Source organism: Drosophila suzukii, chromosome X (assembly GCF_043229965.1).
Source record: "Drosophila suzukii chromosome X, CBGP_Dsuzu_IsoJpt1.0, whole genome shotgun sequence".
NCBI lineage: Eukaryota > Metazoa > Arthropoda > Insecta > Diptera > Drosophilidae > Drosophila > Drosophila suzukii.
In genome coordinates this window covers 29,416,462-29,441,503 of record NC_092084.1, presented here as the reverse complement: position 1 = coordinate 29,441,503, position 25,042 = coordinate 29,416,462, and the positions used below count along the sequence as shown (strand labels likewise).

Here is a 25,042-nt window from a genome sequence, read left to right as displayed (position 1 = left end):
GTCTCTGTTAGAAAGAAGGAATAGAACAGATTTTATTGCAGACAAATGGTGCTCATAAATTATTAAATCAGAGCCAGGTGGAAAATAAGCACATGTTACAAAAATAGATAAGGATTGCAAGGAAACTTTTACACTAACAAATTCAATTTCGTTAGGGATATGAGAGTGAATTCTCTCAGATGTTAGGCTAGAGGTAACGGCAATCAGCACACCGCCCCGCTACGTGAGAAGCGATCGGTCCTATAGGTATTAAAGTTGCTTGACAGAACTTCAGAGTCAGATATCTCTGGTTTCATCCAAATTTCCGTAAAATCCAAAATATCTTCAGTAAGTGCAGAGGAGTCAGCATAAAGCTGGGATAGCTTTATATTAAGTCCCCTAACATTTTGATAAGCCAAAAAAAAACCGCTTAGTATTTTGGCACAGTTATTTGGTCTGTTATTTGTTCTCGGTTTATTGGGAACAAGTTATTTGATTATCAAAATAATAATATCAATAATAATAATATTAATAATAATTAATATTATTATATTTCTGCTTTGCTAAATTGGTGTCCTTTCCCAGTCGGACCGTCAGGCATGTGGTGCTTGATTCCACAATAATTTCCATAGGAAAAATTCAGGGGTTGGCACCACGTGAACTTTTTCAGGGGGGTTCAGGCCTTTTTCCATAGTAAAGCTCGCGAACGTTTCAGTACTGAACGTTTTGGACAGCCTTAATAAAAGCGAATGGACTTTGTCCATAATGCGGATGTGAACCTGAAGCCGGACAGGTCGGACTGGGTTTCCTTTCCACTGTATTTCAATAATTGCGCTTGCTTCACAGATTAATAAGTGACCAACTCACAAATATCGTAACTAGCTAATAAAAACATTCGCAATTTCCTCTACAAAATCATTAACAAAAAAAAGCGCTTAGTCTGTTGACCAATTTCACAAAAGACTTCCAGCGCATTTCTATTGCCAACACCTAGCGGATGGCATGAAGACAGCTATTAATCAATAAAATCTTTTTCAATTTACATTGAAACATAATCTTCAAAAGTGTTGGCGCCAGAGTGCGTTACAGTGGGTGCTAAAACAAACTTGCACTGTGTAAAAAACCCCAGAATCTGTGTATGCTTAATCCCAACCTTCTAGCTTTTATAGATTCTGAGATCTCAGTGATCGGCCAGTGATCCTGATCACGAATATATATACTTTAAAGGGTCGAAAACGCTTTATCTGCATGTTACATATTTTCGGAACAATGTAAAATCCCCCTTTTACTCTACACGTAATGGGTATAAGTACTCAGTCCAGGATCCAACGGAGAAAACCAATGGGTGGATGTATGTATCGTATATCATGTATGACTGTATCGTTGTTAGTAAAAGATTATTATATTGAAGTCAAAAGCTTAACAACAACCTATTTACATTCATTTCCGTTATCTAGTGTGTATAATTTGTTATCATTCTCAATTGCAAGCGGTGCTAAATCAGACCCAAATTAATTCCAAGGAACTTAAAATGATTTTTCTGTTGACTAGTTTCAAAGTAATTTTGCACACGGATGGAGCAACTTAGTGGTGGGCTATGACAATGCGAGGCATTTTTAACTTAGTTGCTCATAACTTTTAAACAAAATAGTCCGAGTAGTATGGTAAACATCCGTTCATATGAACTGATATAAGTTATTTACATTCATGATCAGGATCCATTGCCGAGTGACCGTCTATCCGTGTAAGCCCTGAGATCTCGGAAACGGTAAGAGCTAGAGAGTTGCGATTGCTAAATGTGTAATCACAAATGGAAATATTTACATGGTTTAAGCTGCCGGGGCATATCAACTTTCTTGTGAAAGAGTATAAAATATAAAAATAAAATGTTATTTAATTTTTAAGCAATTGAACAAATCATTTTCAGCTGTTCTAGCCAGTCTTGATTCATCTGGAAACCATTAATTTAACATCGATTGCCAGTACATGGGTCCATTTCACTCAATTTGCTGCCAAACGAGCTTTTGATTTTAATCCTTGCATCTGTAAGAATTCTGGCTGGCTAAATCGCCGGAATCTCGAGCGTTTATCGATGCAACAAACTTGTTTAGCCAACTTAAAATGTACCCAAGAAATTAAGGGCCCTCTGGCAAATTGTATCTGCATAAGTGCAGGCACCATCCAATCCTAAAAAAGTAGAAAACTCGAAAAGGAGAAAAGCAGGCATGGCATGTTGCATGCCTCAGTGCGCAATAAGTTCGACAAACCCATTTCATTAAGCTCGGCGCTGCATAAAAAGGACGGAGAAAGAGGACGAGCTAATGCGCTTCCTTTAACCCCTTTTTTCCGCCATCTTCCCCGGCTTTTCCCGCAGCCTCGCCGTCGTCATCGATGCCTCATCATTTATTGGCAAGTGCTTTTCAACGGATTGGCATCGCTTCGCATGCATCGCTTAAAGTGGATAACAGGGAAGGCAGTGGCAGACACTAGGACCGGGACCGGGACCGGGATCCTTAAAACCAGAGGCAGCCCGTCTGTTGCTATTTATTGCCAGCTCGCAGCGTCGCACTCCAAAGCCATCAATTTTTTATTAGATTATATAAAATTTACCAACGATTTATCCATGCCCAACGCCGCTAGCGTGTCACCATCTAACCCAATCGTCTCCCCCCACTTTTCTCCACCCGGCGCCTCTAAAAGTCCCCCTCACCGCCTTTTCATCCGATTGCAGCAATCGGAAATCTGACGACAACGACAACAGGATGTATTGCTTGTATTTAATGTAACTAATTTAATAATCAAAGGGCGGTTAGGAAAAGGTAACAAGCAGGCTATCGTATATCAAAATAATCGTACTATGTATAATAATCGCTGGGTGTAGGATAGCTGCGCGAGTTCTTAAACGCCAGAGTATTGATCAGTTAACTTCTGAAAACTATACCATCCTTAAACAAATTTAAATTTATGGGTGAAAAAAAGGCAAAATTCGCAAAGTGGAAGTTTCATTCCAGTTTGTTGAACATGCATCTTACCTTCTAGCCAAGTTTTGACTTGTGAGAATACTAAAACTATGTCGCTCAGAGATTTGTCCTTTAAGAAATGCAACATGCAGACCTTTAAATAAAATTCACACACGTCCCATCAATACATTTAATAATTGAAATTTTCTTTCCTCATTTGCAATTGTATCGCACAGCATTTGCGATTGAGGCAAACACCTTCTGTTCAAATGGGAAAGCTCTCAAGTTTTCCTTGATGTGGCTGTTGTGACTGCCACTCTGCCCCGCCCATCGTCCATTGCCACGCCCCGACCTACGATACAGTTACTTTGAGTTACCCTGCTGCAAATACATTAAAATGCAGCTGAACCTGCAATTGCTGGCGGGACCACGCCCCATTTTCCCACTTTCGACGCCCACCTGTCAGTCTGATTATCAGTTTTCCGTTCTCGCTTTTTTGCCTGGCAGGCATTCATCAGCGTTATCCTGTCTCCTTATCCGACGCTCTGCATGCAATATCTGCATTTTGCATTTCTTTGCCTCTTTCGCGCTGGAATTAACATTAGTTCAACCAAAATGAAAGGCAGCTGGGAAATTGATTTGCTTTTGTTTTCTCCATCTTTGCAGGTTAACTGGCAATCACCTTTGAGCCGGAGAGTAAATAGGTAAGTCTTTGAAAGCAATAAATACTTTTAGTTTTAAGCTTAGAATGTACTGAAATTTATTATATTTCAATTTTAAATTTATTGGTTATTTAAAATGGTAATACATGAGAAATTTTTTAAGCTGAGTGTCTATGTATTTTGATAAGCAAATTTGTAGGTTTAACACTGATTCAATAAATTCATACCAAGGTCAATTAAATCACTTTCCATTTTTAAACACCTCAGCTTCTTGTAGAGCAGCAAAGAAATTAGTGCGTTTTGAAATAATTTTTGTTTGGCTACACGCAATGTAATTGGAAACTGCCGATGGCCCCAAAATCTGAAAAGAATCCTCTCTTCCTAATGGCACGACATTAGTCCTGCTGACGGTTTTCCCTCTGATTTTTCTCCTGCGATCCACTGCTACGGATTCCTTGGCTCTTGGGTTTGACTTTGGCTTAATGCCGCTGTCGTTAAATGCGCCAAACGGGCAAAAGAAATTGCCACTAAATGTTATTGAAATCGAATACGTTGGCCCGCCCCTTCGTCCTGTGTGGGCAGCAACACGTCCCCTTGTCACTTGCCATTGGCCCCAGTGCGTTGCGGCTGCTTTTAATATCCTTAATGTCCTTGTATCTTCGAAACCGTATTTTCCCACCGCCGCCACCATCTTCATCATCATCCTTCTTGGTTTCCCTGGGGCTGTTCAGCGAAGCATCCTGTGTTTATCCTTTTTAATCAGAAATTGATGCGCTGCTTTTTTCACAGCCACCGAGGGCGATACAACGAGTTTCAGATAAGGATAAGAACACGCATTCCAATACAGAATACTATCCTTTTGCCTTTTCGTTCGTTGTCATCGCTTTGACCTATTGCCCTCAACTAATTCCTAATTACAATTTCAATTAAATATTTATTTTAATTAAAAAGTCAACTTCATAAACACATCTCATCCACATCCGTTGCTGGTAAGTTGCAGGTATACTGAGCGAAATTGCTAAGGCATTTCATGTGTATAACGACTCTTCGTAACCAATTTTGATAACAAAATTATTGAATGTTGTTTTGTAAGTCCGATGGTCACGACACTTTACCTCGCTAGGAGCTGTTTTGTTTGATATCTTATAGCTTCCACAGGAAGGATCGAAGCAACCATTGACAAAAATGAGGCTTCTCTGTTTTTGGCCATTTTCTTTTCTACTCTGGCGTATCGTTTTTTTTAGAATTGCAAAAAATTAATTTAGCCGCTCAGAAACTTTAAATGCCTCGGCTTGCATAAGTTTTTTTTAGCGTGTAGCGTCGCGAGCGAAGCAGACACGCGAATCTCGTGAAAATCTCAAACCCTTCGGGTCGCCGAACCGTAGAAGCCCGCTCCACGACCTGCTTCATTAAATTTTATGAATCGCCCGCAGTGCTCAGCCATATCCTGTGCATGTTGTTGATGGCTCTGCCCACAGAACGCCGTGGGGGCTACGAAGCGGAGAGGGCTACGGGCATATCATCTACCATTGTTGTCTGCTCAAACATAACTCTCCTCGACCAGGGCCAAAGCCATACACGCCCGTATCCGTATCTTGACCATCCTATAAAACCCGAAACTGCCCAGCCACCCTTCATACTGTTGTTTCAGCGAAAGCCACAAAAACTGTTGGCGCTTTTATTTATTTGCTATTGATTTCCACTGTCCCAGGACGCAATTTGTTTGCAATAAACTTCATAACAATAATTCATGTCCGTACAAATAAATAATTCATGGTCCCGATCCGAAAACGAAAACACACATGTGTGTATGTATTTACACTAAGATTTGCTCGGCTTTGATAGATAATTTCCTGACCACCCTCAGCTTCTCTATCTGTGTTCCTCTAATTGTGGGGGTAGTCCTTCCAAGGACACCACAAGTTAATAAATCTAGCATCCGACATGATAATAAAAAGTCGGCGTTAAATTAAAAGGTGTTTCAGCGCAACGAAGCATGTAAGCGAGCTCTGATTCAATACGTTTAATCAGGAATTGCTATTAACTGAGGATGAGAACGGGGCTCTTGAATGATGGTCCAATGAATGATTCAATAGGTTGCATGGCATTACGACTGCATGGAGGCAAAGTCAGCTAAATGATTGGAAGCAGTGGTTAATATGGGGAGACAATGGTACAGTTAAAGTCGGATTTGTGATTTGCTATACAAAAGATAAAACAGCTTTATCAATTACCTAAATGCATGTAATGTATTTTCAGAACTAAACGCTTTCTGATGAGTATTAGTCTAAATACATTTTTACCGTAGCAACAAACTCTTTGAAAATAAAATGGGCATACAACTTCCTACTTTGTCCGGAGAACTTCAAGAACTAGGAATTAGGGACTAAGCAAACAGATTCTAGGTGTTACTGTTATCCCGATGTGCCACGCCCAAAAACTCTCATAAAGCTAAAATCTGCCCGGTGCCTTCTTTTTTAAAGATTTTGTAAAAGTGTAACTCGGATCTTTGTTTGGTTATCAAAACTCATCTACCCAACCATTAACAAGTTATGAGCAATTGAAGTTATGGCCGCTTAGTGGCGCCCATAGTTTTACAGAAAAGAGTTCACATTTTAAATTTAGATTCTATTTGTTCGCACCAGCCGACGCCCACAATAAAGCCCACAAATCGCAAACGTGTATTTTATTTAATTTGTCATTATCTATCGGCGTGCCAAAAGTGATTTAAATCGGACCCTTAAATAATAAGGTAAGTTGATTAGTTGGGTAACGGGTATATGAAAGTTGAGGCACGCATCTATAGCGTTCCCTTTTGTTTCCATATAAAAGAAGAGACCTCTCCGGAAAAAGGACAAATTGGAAGAGCCAACGAAGCACCAGTACCATTACCAGCGCTCCTCTTTTCGCATTACCGTGACATTTTCACATCCGCATCCTGATTTCATTTCGCATTTGAATTTTAATTTGGCGGGGTATGGATTAACAATTAGCATTTCCATCGCCATGGTCAACCCATGCCCATTACCACGTTATGTGTGCGTATTGCGGTGGCCATTCCACAGCGAAAGTGGAATGGTTTTGGGGACATGGGAAATTGAATTTCCCACTATCGTTTTAACGAAAATTCGTGCAAGCGGCGGCATTTAAAAGCTGCAACATTTTGCTTATTCCTCTTTCTTAGCAGATTTAATGCTGGCCACGCGGCGTATGGTGTATATGCTTTACCGAGGCATTTATCATTCGACACGTGTGACGCTTTGATTTCTCGCAATAAAACACAAAACACAGAGTGTATGGAGCCAATGGGCGGTGGTCAATGGGAATTGCGTTTCAGCAGGCCGGACAGAGCCGGACAAATATAATAAAAATCAAGGGAAAATTAAATATTTACACATGCATACAAATAAATACAAAAAAAATATTGCCCAGGACGACGGGAAAGGAGCGAACCTCCAGCGACAGCGACATTGGCAAGAGGCAATTGAGAAAATGAATTTACTGTGTACGAAATGGTTAAGTAAAAGTTTGTGTATCGAAGCCAAAAGAGGGTAGACAGACAAAGTGGCTGAAAGTCGAACGAAAACAGTGGTTTAAACGGATAAAACACACGCGTTAAGAAGTTAAGAAAAAATTGTGAAGTCTATGCTTCGCTAAGATTATTTATTTTAAGAGAGAATTAAAACACCTTAATTTTCCTGTATTGTTTAGGTATAAGGCTTTCTTATAATGCAGACATAATTTTTTCTACAAAACAAATCAATAAGAATCCCCATTTTCCCTCCCCTGGATCCGGTTTTAAATGATGTAATGAGTCCATGAGGATTGGACCCTAATGTTTCTGATATCATATTTTGTGACGATAAATGGATAAGCTTCTAACTGGTGCCACAAAAATGTCATTTTAAAACTCCTGAGAAAACCTTATATACCACAGAAATTCGAGCGTGTTCGTTTTTCGGATTAACCAGAGCTACTGTGTTGTGCGCTGAGAACAATTCTTGATTTTGGATTTTTTAAAGGTTTTTACAATGTCCACATACAATTACAAAAATTTGTGCGTTAAATTTTGGTAAATTAACATTTAAATGGAAAATTAAATAGAGTAGAGTAGAGATAGAATGGCAATTTTTGGTTCCTTACTATTCCAAGTGTGAACAAAATTAAAATAAATTTGCAATTGTCAATTTAATATTAATTTCACAGTTACGAAGAATGAACCTTTACCTCCACGGTGAGCGCAGGACAATAAGAACCGCATCAGATACTTGGGTGTATCCAATTTTTCGTAACTGCCAGTTTCTAGCTTCACCTAGCTAATTTGTATAGCCTTGACTGGCAGTTTTTATCATAACTAATGTGTTCAAAAATCAATCAAGAATTATGATCTAACACCAGATATATTCTTGACTTTAATTTCTCTTATCCTGCAGCAGCTCGCCGATACTGGCTACTGTATCGCTTTGACGTGTCGATGTGACTTTCTCTGAATTACAAGAAAATTTTGTCCTGTTGAGATGTTTTTTGCTTTTCCCACAAACTAATTCGGAGAATCTTAAAAAAAATTGAAAACCAATTTATTGTACTGTCATTTTGCTTGGCGGTTTTTCTTCTGTTTTCTTACACATTCCCCTAGAACGGTTACTCGAAGTTACCACATTCCGGCGAAAAACACCCACGAAAAAAGTTTTTTAGGTAAACGCAAAACTTAAGCATTTCAATTAGACTACAATTTTAGTTTTAGGATACTGGCTTACCTTAAAATCACAAATGTGGACTATTTTCCTACTTTTTAGAATACTACATTTTTATTCCCTTGCAGAGGGTATTATGATTTCAGTCAGAAGTTTGCAACGTTTCTGACCCCATAAAGTATATATGTGCTTGATCAGCATCACTAGAAGAGTCGATCTAGTCTTGTCCGTCTGTCCGTCCGTTTCTACAAAAATTTGTCTCTCAGTTTTAAAGCTAAAATATAAAATTTCCAAAAGTCTTCTTTCTTTTGCAGGTAGTATATTAGTCGGAACCAGCCGGATCGGACAACTATATCTTATAGCTCCCATAAGAATAATCGGAAAAAAATTTAAAAATTAGTATATCTTTGGTGTTTTTTTAACATATAGCGTAGGAGGTTACGCTTGGAAATAACCTTTTTTAATTAGTTCTGAGTTTCGAATGTAATTTTATCAAAATCGGACGACTATATAATATAGCTGCCATACAAACGATCGGAGAAATGGTGGGAAAATAATATGAAACAATTTATAGCTGCGGTGTTTTTTGACATATTGTCTTATACTATTGGAATTTTTTTTTGTATTTTTAAGAATTTCGAATTAAATTTAATATTTATAACTGCAAGGGTGTACAAACCTCGGCTTGCCGAAGCTAACTTCCTTTCTTGTTATACTAGTGAACTAGTCTTTGGTTTTGCCGCGGAGCCTTTAAGTGGTACCGTAGACCAGAGGCTAACCGATCGGACTCTCACGCCCACAAACCGCCCGAAACTGTGACTCTTACAGTTTTAATGCTTAAAAAAATTATAACTTAAATGGAAATGGAAATAAAAAAAGTTTGCCACGCCCACAAGCCGCCCAAAACTGTCACGCCCACAGTTTTCAAATTAGAATATACGATTTAACAGAAATTAATTTGTTTCGTCAAAAGTTTGCCACGTGACTCCAACGATAACGGGTCTATTCATTGAGAAGTTATCAACAAATAATGTAATCGCCAGGTGGCGCCCTGCAATCTCGGAGTAGTTGCTTTGCTGCTTGCATCTTCCTTGCGCTCCCTTTAGTTCAGAAAAGGGTATCTAATAGTCGAGTCATTTGACCATAGCGTTCTCCCTTGAGCCAATCAGTTGAAGGGTCCTAGCTTAACGATTCCTTTTCATCGACTTATCACAAATTTAAAAATTTGAAGTAAAAATATTTGAGTCAAGGGTCGAATAAAAACATCGATATTTTAATGTTTCGATATACGATTAATAATTCAAAGCAGTTTGTTCTTCTTTCTGCCAAAGAAGAGCGCAAATATAGTCTAAGCTTAATTTTGAAAATTATAGCAATGAGGGTACCAAAAAATAAGTTTTATAGATGTGTTAAATATAATGTTTACGAAATTTTCCACTTGATATTAGGCGCGTTATTTTTGTTTACATTCCCGGTCCATAGTAAAAAATATATTATAACGATTAGTCGAATAATAAAGTAATACAATTTTCGATAAAGTTTTGGCCGTATATGTTTTCATTAAATTTTTCAGGATAAATAAGCGCCTATGTTGCTGCACCCAGAAAAGAGAAAGTTTTCAAGTAGGCTTAAATTTCAGTTTAGGTAATGGCTTACCTAAAAATTGATCGATTTAAGGTCATGATTCCTTAAATTGTAGGTAATTTTGTTTTCTGGGTGTAAAGTATTTCAAGTTCACACTCTTCAATATTTTGACCACTGTACGAGCACAGTATGTCCCAATTTCGGGAATTGGCCATCGTCCTAGCCGTTTTCCTGGTCCCGTACCCTGTTCTGGAACTCAACAAAGTCCTTTTTGGCCAGGGCGTGTCTCCCTTTGGCCTGGTTTGTTTAACTGTTTGCCGAAGCTGGACGGCTGACGAGCTGATTGAGGAAATGCGCACCAGGCGCACTGAGCCACTGCCAATAAAAGATGTGCCTGCTTTCCTGCTTTTCCAGGTTCCACTTTATATATATACTCTTATGTACAGATATATAGCTGAGTGTTTGCATTGATCTCGAGAAGAGCAAGCGAAATCCTATAAATATGCCATTTGAAAGATAATGCAGCAATAACAAAGTGAAGGGACCAGGAGAGGCTGGGAAATGGCAAGTTGGAAAAGCTCAGGGGAAACCCTAAGCCAAATGCAGACTGGAGAAAAGATAAATAGGCAGCAGTAGGCAAACACGATGAGCAAACAAACGTGCAAATGGGAGGTGGGCAAATGTGAGAGACTTACACCTAAAAAAAAGTCTTCCAATTTTCACTTGGAAGTGAATTCGTTAAGATTGTTGTGTGCTGGGTATTTTTCTTAGGAAAATCCCTTTTGGTGTCAAATAAAACACCAAATAAATTTTGGCCTTCTGCTGGTTCTTATCTATGCGTATTAGTTGTGCATACATCTAATGCATAAAGTACAGATCCACGCAACTTGCAATACATTTGTATGTATATAAGGCAGCGTTTATGGCAGAATTGTATAATTTTCATACAAACTTCTGAAGAAAAGTATTTTCCCGAAGAAAAGATTTCAGGTCGGCAAAAAATAGCCCCGCCGCAAACGTATCGCACACTTTAAACAAAAATATTTTTGCATGCCCACCAAAACAACCCAAGCGCGATTTAGCCAAATCACAACAGGGGCATCGGACTTGCGAAGAGATTAAAGATTAAAACAAGGAAGAACGCTATAGTCGAGTACCTCGACTATCAGATACCCGTTACTCAAAGGGAAATGGAGATATGCAAGCAGCAAAGCGAAATTAAAATGCGCCACCTACCGGCGGTAGACAGATTTAAGCGTTATGGGCGTTAGAGTGGGCGTGGCAGAATTCTTTTTGGATCAATCGATAGGTATTGACGACACCAATACATTTCAGTTAAAATTTTTTATCTAGCATGCAAATTGTGGGCGTCACAGGTTTTCGCGGTTTGTGGGCGTTTAAGTGGGCGTGGCAAACTTTTTTTTAGGTCAATCGATAGGTATTGATGAGAACAATACATTTCAGTTACAATTTTCTATCTAGCATCAAAACTGTAGGAGTTACAGTTTTGGGCGGTTTGTGGGCGTTAGAGTGGGGGTGGCAGTCTACTGAAACAAACTTGCGCTGCGTAAGAAGCTCAGGAATCTGTACGCCAAATCTCAATAGCCTAGCTCTCATAGTTTCCGAGATCTCAGCGTTCATCCGGACGGACAGACAGACGGACAGACGGACAGACGGACAGACGGTCAGACGGACAGACGGACAGACGGACAGACGGACAGACGGACAGACGGACAGACGGACAGACGGACAGACGGACAGACGGACATGGCTAGATCGACTCGGCTAGTGATCCTGATCAAGAATATATATACTTTATGGGGTCGGAAACGCTTCCTTCTGCCTGTTACATACTTTCCGACGAATCTAGTATACCCTTTTACTCTACGAGTAACGGGTATAACAAGGAAGAACGCTATAGTCGAGTACCTCGACTATCAGATACCCGTTACTCAGCTAAAGGGACCAAAGGGAAATGGAGATATGCAAGCAGTACAGGGAGATTAAAATGCGCCACCTACCGGCGGTAGACAGACTTAGGCGTTATGGGCGTTAGAGTGGGCGTGGCAATTTTTTTTTAATCAATCGATAGGTATTGACGAGGCCAATACATTTCAGTTAACATTTATTATCTAGCATGAAAATTGTGGGCGTCACAGAATTTCGCGGTTTGTGGGCGTTATAGTGGGCGTGGCAAACTTTTTTTTGAGTCAATCGATAGCAATCTAGCATCAAAACTGTAGGTGCCACAGTTTTGGGCGGCTTGTGGGCGTTAGAGTGCGCGTGGCACTCTGCTGACAAACTTGCGCTGCGTAAGGAGCTCAGGAATCTGCACGCCAAATCTCAATAGCCTAGCTCTAATAGTTTCCGAGAACTCAGCGTTCATCCGGACAGACGGAGTAAAAGGGTATACTAGATTCGTCGAAAAGTATGCAACAGGCAGAAGGAAGCGTTTCCGACCCCATAAAGTATATATATTCTTGATCAGGATCACTAGCCGAGTCGATCTAGCCATGGCCGTCTGTCCGTATGAACGCTGAGATCTCGGATACTATAAGAGCTACAATAGTGGAATTAGGAATGCAGATTCCTGAGCTTCTTGCGCAGCGCATGTGCCAGCAGGGTGCCACGCCCACTCTAACGCCCACAAACCGCCCGAAACTGTGGCACCTACAGTTTTGATGCAAGAATTAAAACTTTAGCTAAAATGTATTGTTCTCATCAATACCTATCGATTGACCTAAAAAACAGTTTGTCACACCCACTCTAACGCCCATAACGCTTAAATCTGTCTACCGACGGTAGGTGGCGCATTTCAACCTCGCTTTGCTGTTTGACTATCTCCATTTCCCTTTGGTTCCTTTAGCTGAGTAACGGGTATCTGATAGTCGAGGTACTCGACTATAGCGTTCTTCCTTGTTTTATACTTGAGAATATCGATTCATGTTTTGTAAAATCCGAGGTATGATCATAATTGCATGACACGGTTTAAGCTGCAAGGGTATATTAACAACAACAAAACTAACTACGTTTTTTACGAGTGTATAATTTAATAATCTTATTAAAATGATTTGTGGGACCGATTTATAGTTCAATTGATGTATTCATATTATGAATTTCATAATATAGTTGATTTTTCCACATAGTTTAAAATTACTGATATTCCATGTTCTGGCTGCAGTTTCTGGCTTTCGACTGAAATGGGTAAACAAGCCAGCACACACACACTCGTGAAAGGGTGCCAAAGCCGGCAAAACGCATTTGGAAAACACAATGAGAAACAGCCCGAAGGAAACTCACCAATCCAATAACATAGCGACAGAGTGCAGACAGCAGGCAGTCGCATAAAAATGCCAACTGTCCGCTTGTGTGACTGAGCCTGTCAGCAGGACATGAGCAGGAGACCAAGCCCGATACACGGCAAAATAGATAGATTTCGAAGCTGGAAATTCCATTGGGAATTCAGCACACAAACATACTGTAAAAGAACAAATTTGAAAGCCAACCAACACGCCGATATATGCACTCTAAATAAAATCTATGTAAAATTAACATTTTGTGCTTTAAAATTTGCATGTATCTTAATGTTTAAGGAAGCTAACTTCGGCAAGCCAAAGTTGATATACTCTTGCAGATTAAACCATATCATTCAACGAAAAGCATACAGAACTACAGAACTTACAGAACTCGTATAATCAGAAGATTTGTATATAAATATAGCGATAGTATATAGAAAATAATCAAAACAACGAAGCCATATTTATTTGTCAATCATTTTTCCGATCATTCTTATGGGAGCTATAGGATACAGTTGTCCGCGTTGGCTTGATTTGACATATATACAGCAACAAAAATAGGACCTTCCCGACAGCTTTAAAACTGTGGGACTATTTTGCGTAGGAACGGACAAGCGGACACGGCTAGAAGGACTCTTCAAGTGATGCGTTGCAAGCCTCTGACTGAAATTATAATATCCTACACAAGGTATAAGAATAGTACAAAAACAAGAGAAAACGCTATGGTCGATGACCTCGACTACCCGTTACCCAGCTAAAGGGAGTGCGAGAGAGATAAAGATATGAATGCAGCAAATCGGCTGTTTCCGAGATTGAACACCAAACTAACACGCCACCTAGCGTTTATTCCTATAGTAGCTAGGTGGTTAAAAATAAAAATCAATAATTTGCAAGTTCAATAGGCTGTTTCCGAAATTACACACACACCAATATGCCTCCTTGACGTAACGAGTATAACTAATTTCGAAATTTTCACGTATTTTGTTGTTTTGTTTTTCTAAATGTTGAATAGTAACACCACGATTAATTTTATAACGAAACTATTTTTAATGTATTTTATAATACAGTTTTTATGTTTTTAAAAGTCATAGTTCTGAATTGTAAAATAAACAATTTTACTGAATTTGGGGCCGATATGTTAATGTTATGTTCCCTTTTTTCTATAAGATGAATGGCTTTTTGGAAAAATTCAGTTAATCAATACATTGACAGCACACTCGTTGGATAAATTGAAATCATATTGAGATAACAACTTTGTACTTTGAACTCTTTATGTTCATGTTAAAAATGGCATTAAGATATTAGACCTAAGAATGTCTGCCGCAAATCTCGGTGTTCAATTTTCACTTTTCAGTGTTGATTTTGATTTGATTTTTCTCAAAAATATCATTCTTTGGTGGCCTAAAGGTTATCATGCTCTACTTCGATGCTTGCGACCAACTTCAATTCCGAGTTCAAACAGAAAAGTAGAATATAAGTGGCATGTAGTTAGGGATTGATAATCAAAACCAAATCTTATTCAATTTTTTTTAAAATATAAAAAAATTAGGGTTTTAGCGCTATGGGCTTTAATGTGGGCGGTGCACCTGCTGAAACAAACTTGCGCTGTGCAAGAAGCTCAAGAATCTACACGCTAAATCCTAACTTTCTAGCTTTTACAGTTTCGAAATCTCATGCCATAAATTATTCAAATCGGACCATTCATTAAAATTTATAACCAAAAATAAATTATAAGTAATTATCAAGCTCAATAGAAAATAGCCTGCTTACGAAATTTCACTAACGCCACCTAGGTTTCACGTTATGTGTCGTGTTAGTAAAATCTCGCGAACAGCCAATAGGGATGAACGATGGGGCGCGCTGAAGGCCGTCGACTATAGCACTTTCTCTTGTTTTTTTATAGAAAAGTTTAAAAAATACTTACAAATGTTTCTCTAGTTTTTTTCCGTGCGCATAGAGTAAATAGTTGGCCTGCTCCACGAGTCGCAGCGTGTTTTATATGTATTCTCGGGTCAGTGGGAGGCCAAGGCAATATTGGGAATTTCGCAAAGAGAAAGCAGAACGCGACGGTTGTTTGCTAGATTAAATTTACTACATTTCAAATTGAATAACTAAAGCTCCCTGAGGATCATCTTCATTTTGTATTTATCCAGAATGAATGGTAAACGACAGTTGAAATAACACACTCACACGAGGAGCCAGGGATTGATGATGAGCAGAGAAAAATATTGCAGAATTACGACTAGAAGTCGAAGGAGTGGTGCGATGGGCAGGATGCCAGTACACAGATACGAAAACAATCAGTAATGTAATAGAGACGACGACAAGGACAACAACGCCTGCAAATGCCGAGCTCGGACTGAGAACACAGGTCTAGGGACACTAGACTCCTACGGACGGAGGATTGTGGAAGCATGGGAAAGTGCGGAGAAGCCAGGACGAACGAAGCCAGCGGCATTGCAGGAAACAGTTTGACAAGCCGTTGAAATTTATATTGAAAGATGTTTCTTAGCCAGCTCTGGTAGGATTAAGAAGCTGCAGACTACACGAAACCCCTGCTGCTAGATTTTTTTCTTGTCGAGTTGCATAATTTATATAGAAATTAAATTATTGCACAATCATGCTTAGTTTTTACTATGGGTATCGGTACTAAACAAGAAAGGATGCTACCTTATGCAAAAATGACAGTATACATATGTAAGTTTATATGTAAGCATACACACAAAAAAATTTGGTTGGTAAAATTGACCATAGTTTAGTAACAATAAAAAATTTTACTTTACTACTTAAAATCGTTGTGTATGTACATTTTTTTGCTTTGTTATACCCGTTACTCGTAGAGTAAAAGGGTATACTAGATTCACCGGAAAGTAGGCAACAGGTAGAAGGAAGCTTTACCGACCCCATAAAGAATATGTGTTTTGATCAGGATCACTAGCTGAGTAAATCTAGCCATGTCAGTCAGTCCTTAGAACGCTGAGATTTCGCAAACTATCAAAGCTAGAGTGTTGGGACTTGGCATGCAGATTATTGGGCTCAGGGTGCCACGCCCACTAAAACGACCATAAATCTAAAGCCCGTCTATCGCCCACATTTGTTAATACTTTGTACAAATCCGAAAGATACAATACAAACACAACCGATACAAATACTTAACCAAATCAAACAATAAATACACTTAAAAAAGTCATGGGTTCTTCTGCTCCACCCACTAAACGTACCCGCAACAATGCTGGAACTGCCAGCTAACGCATCTCGGATGTAAGTTCGCCTCAGCTTCTGGAGCTCCTAAAGACTCGCTTCGAGGAACAAACCGAGAAAATTGAGTCGGCCGTTCGGGAAGCTGAACAGCGAATGCTCAGAAGCCTTATGGATCGCTTGGACAAAATCGCCGGGGAAGTAAAACAAATGGATGCTCGTGTCCTGACGTTGGAGCGCGAGGTTGCCGATCTTCGCTCCATGAGGGACCGAATGGGTGAGCGGGTTGAGACGCTGAACCGGGAGGTAGAAAATCTACAAGCAGCAGGTCAGAGGTTGGGTGCACTGGAGGCCAGGCTGGCAACGCTATGCAGGGAGACTAGCTAGTGTGATCTGAGGGTTCATGGAGTTCCCTATGTCGAAGGTGAAGATCTCAGAGCGCTCTATCACAAGCTATGCTTTAATCTCCAGCTGACTCCACCACCAAAAGTGTGCGATATCTTCCGAGCAAGGAAGTCACAACAAACACATGTGGATCCGGAAATAATAATTAAAATGCTAAACCCACTCGAAAAGATCAAGCTGCTTGGTCAAGTCGGAATGTACAGGCGTGAGCACAAGAAACAACTTAGCTTGCAGTTTCTGGGTTTCAATTCAGAAGCGTTAATTTATATTAACGAGCAATTGTTAAAAGAGCATTATCTCATCTTTAAAGAGGCTATGCGTATGAAAAACATAAAATCCTTACGGCTGTCTTTACACGACGCGGCCTTGTTCACGTACGCTGCACTCGAAGAGAGGGTGTCTGTTGCATTAACAGTATGGAGGAACTTTCGTCCATTAATCTATTGCCTGATCCACTTTCTACATCTCTCACTAACGCTTCGGCTGGACCTGAAGCTGATAGCTTTCGTTCTTAAGCGTATAAATCGTATCCTCTTAATTAAGATAGGTTTAAAACTAGTTTACTTAAAGAAATGTATAAGATACGCAATGAATACTGAGATTGCGCCCCTAATAATCATTGATAACAACAATGCAGGATGAGGAAGTTTGTTCCATAGCTAGTGCCATGATAAAAACTATAAGTAGTTATAAAATTGGTCTTAAAATTGTTCACTTAAATGCAAAAAGTTTGCTAAAGAAGATTGATGAGTTTAGATTCCTTTTTACTCAGTCTAATGTCGATGTGATATGTGTGTCTGAGACGTGGTTTGTAAATGATCTATGTGATTCGTCTATTATTTGTGAAGGCTTTAATTTTTATCGGTCCGACCGTACTGGTCATGCAGGAGGTGTTGCTATATACGCGAATGTGAAGCTGAAATATAAAGTGGTACTTAAACAGCCAAGTGACAGTACTATCGAATACATTCTATTAGAACTAATCCCATGGAAGAACCCTTCTTGGTTGCATATATAGACCGAATCGGACAATTGACTACGGGTCAGTACTTAATGTTGTTTCAGACATTTCGTTTGAGTACACTGACATCATATTGGCAGGTGATTTTAACAGCAACCTGTTGTCAGAAAGCCATCTCGTAGATAACTTTAAGTCCCTAGGTTTGTTTTCCGTAAACGAAACGATTCCCACGCATTATAGCAGCCACAAAAATATAAACTATAATGAATTAAAAACGGAATTTTTGTGTTGTGACTGGTCATGTATTTACCATCTTCGTCATGTAGATTGTCAATTAGAGGTTTTAACCAACAATGTCCAGTATTTGTTCAACAAGTTTGTGCACCTAAGGACCAAGGTGATTAAGCCCATGCAAAATCCATGGTTCAGTAGTGAAATTAAAAACCTAACCCGTCAGCGAGATGTAGCTTACCTCCGGTGGAAGCGATACAAAACTGATGAATTTCGAAAACAATACAATAGCCTCTTTGGGTAAAAGTAAACAAAAAGATAAAATCAGCAAAGAAAAAGCATTATAACATACAATTTGATAACTGTGTTAACTCAAAAAACAGATGGAACAAACTAAATCGGTTAGGTATTGGAAAGTGTAAGCAACAGACAGAGTCTGAGGTGGATGTCGAATTAATAAACAAAAAGTTTTTGGAAATAGATGTACCTGAAGCAACATGCAATCCATACCTGAATACTCAACCCCTCTGTGATAATAGTTTTAACTTTATATGTATAAACCAAAGTGATGTCCTAGCTAGTATTCTGCATGTCAAGTCCGATGCTGTTGGTCTCGATAATATGAGTCCAAAATTTGTTAAGCTTTTGCTCCCCTTAATGTTGCCCCATGTTACATATATTTTTAACACGGCTATTACAACGTCTTCATTTCCGTTAATATGGAAAAACGCCAACATTTTCCCAATTCCTAAGCCAAACAATGACTGTAGACCTATTTCAATATTACCTTTTCTATCAAAAGTCTTTGAAAACCTTATGTCCTCACAGATTCAACTATACTTAGCTAATAATTCTCTACTTGACGAAAAACAATCAGGATTCTGTAAGAAAAGGAGTTGTATTACTGCAATCACTAATATTGTAGAGGATATAAGACAAGAACTGGACAGTAACTGCGTAACGTTTTTGACGCTCTTTAACCACAGCAAGGGTTTTGATTCTGTGAATCATAACATTCTCTGTACCAAGCTTAGGAATGTGTTTAATTTCTCAACTAATGCGACGAAGCTTATTAGGTCGTACTTAACGAATAGGTTTCAAGCAGTCGTCTCTGGAACGCAAGTTTCTTCTCTCCGGAACTTATCCAGGGGAGTGCCACAGGGATCTGTGCTAGGCCCTTTATTGTTTTCTATATATGTCAATGATCTCCCTAGTATCCTGTCTGAGTGTGAAGTACATTTATATGCTGATGATGTCCAAATATATGTTAGTAGACCCGTAACTGAAATACATTACTGTGTCCGTATAAGTAATAAAATGTTGTGGCTAATTGAAAAATGGGCAAAGGAAAATGGCTTGGGTATAAATCCTAAAAAATCGAGGTGCTTGGTAATTGGTAAAAAGCAACTTTCAACACTTTCACTCCAAAAATTATATATAAACCATACGCCGATAAGCTATGAAGTGAATGCAGTTAATCTAGGGATAACATTTAACAATACTTTATCATGGAGCAACCATATAGTCAAAGCGACAGGGCGTACATGTGCTCTGCTGAGCAAATTTTCATTCTCCAAATCGTTCCTAACTGAGGAAAGTCGCCAAAGTTATCCTCCTGCCCACTCTCTTTTACGGCATAGAAATTTTTGGAAATTGTGATGCGCGGGGTTTGCGTACATTAACTGTAGCTTGCCTTGTAAGTTGCCTCTGAACGTGTCAAAATGTTTCTACGTTAGGTACAGCAAACGATTAATTAATGTCCTTAGCTCTTATTCCATTAGTTCCCATGTTCTTTCCTTAAGAAATGAATCACTGGACCTAGGAGTTATGTTTGATACCAAATTTACTTTCATGGATCACATAAACTACATAATTCCAAAGGCATACGCTATGTATGGTTTTGTAAAACGAAATTCCACGCAATTTAAAGATCCGTACACGAAACTAAGCTTATTTTCTTCGTTCATTAGGTCCAGATTGGAATATGCTTCGTTTGTCTGGAGTCCGACTGGAACTACACACATCAATCGTATTGAGCGTGTTCAAAAAAAATTCCTATCTTTTGCCCTTCTTTCTCTAAACTTTAATGACCCGGTTCCCTCTTACTCTGCGAAATGTCGTCTTGTGCACCTTTCTTTCCTACAAGATCGTAGAACAACTAGCGCACTAGTTTTTATTTGTGACCTGCTGTCCTCCAAAATAGACTGCCCTGCATTGCTGAGTAGCATAGGCTTTTCCGTACCTGGTAGGTCTTTAAGGTCATTTGAACCTTTTTTTATTCCGGCATATAGAGCTAACTATGCTTTTAATGAGCCTCTGTGTAGAGCCTTGTTCTACTGGAACAAACTTCCATCTCACATGCGGCTGGACCCATGCTCCCCTAGGGAATTAATTAAGAAAACCATTTACAATTACTTTTCGTCCCTTAGTATTTAGTTTAGTAATAGACAAGTAGCCAGTTAAGGTACCAACTGTTGGCGAAATAAATAAATAAATAAATAATTCAAATGTCCGTTATGTGTTTAACTTAAGACGTTTTGACCATGTATCAGAACTGCCATATAAAATACTTGACCTTAATTTGACCTCCTGGATCGATCTCAGAATTTTAATCTTCTTTCACAAAATAGTGACGAGTGGAGAACCAAAATATCTTTTCAATAAACTTACCCCAGCACATCTGTAAGAACCAAAAATTACATATGCCCTCGAATACAAACACTGTGTTCGAGAAGGCAATTTTTCATAAATGGTATCCGGCTATGGAACAATCTACCGCACCAATACAAAACAATTAGGAGCGCAACTCAATTTTACAATAAAGTTAAAGATCTTTTAAAATACCAGTACACATAAGTATACAAATTAAATAAAATGAAATAAAACAAAAAAAAAAAAATATATATATATATATTTTAAAAACCATAATAATTGTAACCAAGAAACTACGAAAATTTGATGTTAGTCATTAATATTAATTAAGAGCGAGAGAAATTCTTTTAATAACTTAAAAATAATAATAATATAAAATATCAACTCAATGTGACTAGCGCGATAAATATAAGTGTGCACTTGTAGCGCTAGGATATAAATAAATAAATAAATAAAAATATTGCAAATTCAACCGAGATTGCAATACGCCACCAAGCCGCTAGGGGCGCTGTAGACCAAGTGGCACTATAGAAAAGAAGATAGGTGGCGCTAAGGGCTGTGTGTTAGTGAAAACAAAACAGAGTTGCTTTAAGCATATCTCCATGCCTCTTGCACTCCCTTAAGCTGAGTTAAGGGTATCTAATAGTCGAGGCCATACCAATAATATTAGTTTACAACTTTATATACAACGAAAAAACTTTTTAAACTTTTTAAATTTCTTACCGCGACTAACCGCGACTTGAAGTTAAACCCGCGACTGTTCTCTCGCATACTTCTTGCCATGAAATGTTTAAAGGACGCTGAGATGTTGTTGGTCGAGCTGTAAGCGCTTATCTTATTTAAACCTTTTTAACAACCGTTTAAACAATTCGGTGAAAAGAACAGTAAAGCTAATGTATAAAAATTAAATAAATTAAAAAGAAAACAAGGAAGAACGCTAAGTATCAGATACCCGTTACGCAGCTAAAGGGGCCACATACCCGTGATCTCAATATATGGTTATGTGGGCGGTAGACAGAATTAAGAGTTATGGGCGTTAGAGTGGGCGTGGCAAATTTTTGACAAACTTGCGCTGCGCAGGAAACCCAGGAATCTGCATGCCAAATCCCAGCTTTCTAGCTTTTATAGTTCCCGAGATCTCTGCATTTATACGGACAGACGGACACGGCTAGATCGACTTGGCTAGTGATCCTGGTCAAGAATATATATACTTTATAGGGTCCGGAACTGATCTGTGTTCGGTAAGCACTGTTCACCAAAATGTTCCCCTACGCAAGAATTCAGAGAAATAGGACCTCAAAGTTGAATTGCAATTTCAGGCGACCTGATTCTTGGTTTGTTAGTTCGTCAAAACATTTAAAAACTGTCACACTTTATTTTTTTAATCCCATACTTAAAAAATTTTTGCGGAGCTATAAACTAAAGAAGACATAATTTGTTAAAATTTAAAACAAAACATTTTAAGTTTTTCTTAGTTCACTTTTAAGCTTAAATGTTGTTAATTTGTATACCCTTGCAGAGGGTATAATGATTTCAGTCAGAAGGTTGCAATTATTCAAGCGAATTCAGAATTTCGTATAACGTTGTAATTAAATCGGACGATTTCTTCATATAGTTGCCATAGAAACGATCGGATAATTAATGTCAAAATAATACAAAGGCCTCTATATATCGTTTTCGGTAAACATACATGGTAGTAAGTTAAAATGGAACATTATCTTAATGTTTCTGTAATTAGTTTTTAGTTTTCTAAAAATCGGATAGCTGTGTACACACAATGCTCCCAGAACGACCTTTAAGGGTAAAGAAACTTCGGCGTGCCGAAGTTAGCTTCCTTTCTTGTTTTCTATCAAACAGATGTTAATCTCTTCTATGCAGTAGAAATATCTGGACGTTGTGACTCTTACTTAGTTTAACAAGTTTAGACCACGTTTCACATCTAACGCATAAAATTCTTGACCTTAATTTAAACTCTGGGATCAAATACAGAACGCTATTTTAATAAAATTGTGACAAGCCAAGAACCTTCTTACCTATACAACAAACTAATTTCTACAATATCTAAAAGAACCAAGAATTTTATATTTTATAAGCAAAATCTATTTATTAGTCTTTAGCAAAACCCCTATACATTGTAAACTCAACTTTATTGTGACTAGTAACTGTAAGATTAAGCTTGCAGCACTGGGATATAATACAAAACAAAACAAATAAATAAAATTAAGTGCATTAAAAAACAGGAAAAACAGTCGACAAGGAGATGTTCCCTAATGGGAAAAACCCGTAAAACTGTTCGATGAAAATGTTGAATTAGCAAAAACTCAGATAAGAAAACCCAGAAAATGGTAGACACTTTTCATTCCAAGTGTGTGTGTATACCAAAAAGGGTAATACAAAAGGGAGGTAAATTGTAATTGGGTGGAGATTTCGGAGGTTAAATCGGTTCCTTGGTGGCTTGGTATGAATAAACACAAAAAGGTTTTCAGAGTCTTAATCGCGAAAACGTATCAAAAAATTCAAATGTATTTTATACTTACACAAAATACACTCCGTGCGCAAAAAAGAAGTAACAGAATGTATGTGATTGGGCCGTAAAAGTGAATACGTCGCAAACGCCCTATCATTTGCCCAAAGGATTGGGACAGTTAAGCCGAGCCAAAATCCAATTTGATTAACAATCAGATATAAGAAGCGCAAGGGAGATGGAGATATGCAAGCAGCAAAGCGATTTTTTCTAAGATTGCAGGGCGCAACTTAGCACCGATTACAATATTTGGTTATAACTTGAAAAGAGCCTCATTTAAAGAGAAACTAGCAATACACTTGAAAAGCTAAATAAAATTGTAATAAAATGTGTTTTTATTATTAGTATTATTACAAACTTTCAAATTAAATGTAAATTATTATTTATGCAGCTTTAATTCAACGCATACATTTCGGAGCCCTTTTTATACCCGTTACTCCTAGAGTAAAAGAGTATACTAGATTCGTTGGAAAGTATGTAACAGGTAAAAGGAAGCGTTTCCGACCCCATAAGGTATTTATACTCTTGATCAGGATCCCTAGACGAGTCGATCTAGCCATGTCCGTCTGTCCTTATAACCGCCGAGATCTCGAAAACGATAAGAGCTAGACTGTTGGGATTAAATATATAGATTCTTGGGTTTCCTGTGGAGGGCAGGGTGTTTCAGAAGGTTGAATTAGAATTTCTTATGACTAGTATATCATCAAACGAAATCAAAGTGTATTTGCTTAGTCGGTTCAATCTAAATGTTTTTTTTTTACTTAAAAAGTTTCTAATAATAATTTTTTCTCATCAAATTAATGTTGCATAGTTTTGGGCATTCAAGGTAAGCCAGAAAGGTTCCTCTTACTGAACTTAAACGGATTGCACTCTTTATCGCTCAATATCTTTAAAACGGTAATTTTTATGAAAGAAAATGTTATAATTTTAAGGAATTGAGGAACTTCAAGGGATATATAGCTTAAAGTTTAAAAAGAAATCGTTTAAGCCAATTTTTAATAAATAGCCAAAAAGTGGTCAAGAATAGAAACTATAACTATAACTTTAAATCTATTGTGTTAAGAAAAATTAAGTAAGGGTAACGGGATTAGCAAGTTATATAACCTTTTCAATGACATACAGCACGTATCTGTAGCATTAGTTGTTCATAAAACCTTTAAAATCCAGCTGGATTGGATTTCCCGCCAAACTAAACTTTCAAAAGTCGTAGAACAAAAGTCACATTAGTCCCAAAGACCCTTAAACCAAAAAGTGATTCATACAAACCCACAAACAAAGGACAAACATTTTCATTTTGAAAAGTCCTCCAAAATCTTGTTTTGGGAATATCTTTTGAACGGAGCACGTGATTTTAAAATATGAAGTGTCATTCGACGCGTATTCTCAGTAAGAAAAAAAAACTAGCTAATAACCGGAAGCATTTTTTCTAAATTTTCACTTTTACACTTTCACCGCTCTTTCTTTCAAACAAATTAAGATTTCTATAGTCTTGGTATGCAGTCTTTTTAGTTTTTGCAATACCTTTCGATTGGTGCACCATTCATTACTATCAGACCATCACCATCATTTTCAATTCTGGGTCGCCTTCTCCTGGTGCGCTTCATCACTACGTGGACTGCCGTCCACAGTGATCAAATAAAAACAGATAAGAGAGGTAAGGGGTTGCGACGATGGCACCTTCAACTTACAAAAAAACTAATTTCAAATGTTGTGTCGAAAAATGGTGAAAATTCGACTAAGTAAATACACTTTTCTTACCTTACCTTTTCAGCGACCTATAGCCCGTATATATAAGCCTTTGAAATCTATATATTTGGATTTCCCGCTTATCCAGCTGCTTTTTCAAAAGTCGTAGAACAAAAGTTTTCCATCTCGAGCTTTTTAATACATCCATAA

The 25,042-nt window shown here is 38.2% G+C and overlaps 1 protein-coding gene across 1 annotated transcript in view; it reads left to right on the top strand.

Moving 5' to 3' along the window:
* LOC108007883 (chaoptin) overlaps positions 1-25,042 on the top strand; it is a 381,371-nt gene that overhangs the window by 150,786 nt on the left and 205,543 nt on the right. The window contains exon 4 of the mRNA XM_017071652.4: positions 3,606-3,643. The gene's annotated coding sequence lies outside the window, so the exon portion shown is untranslated. The remainder of the gene's footprint in view (positions 1-3,605; positions 3,644-25,042) is intronic.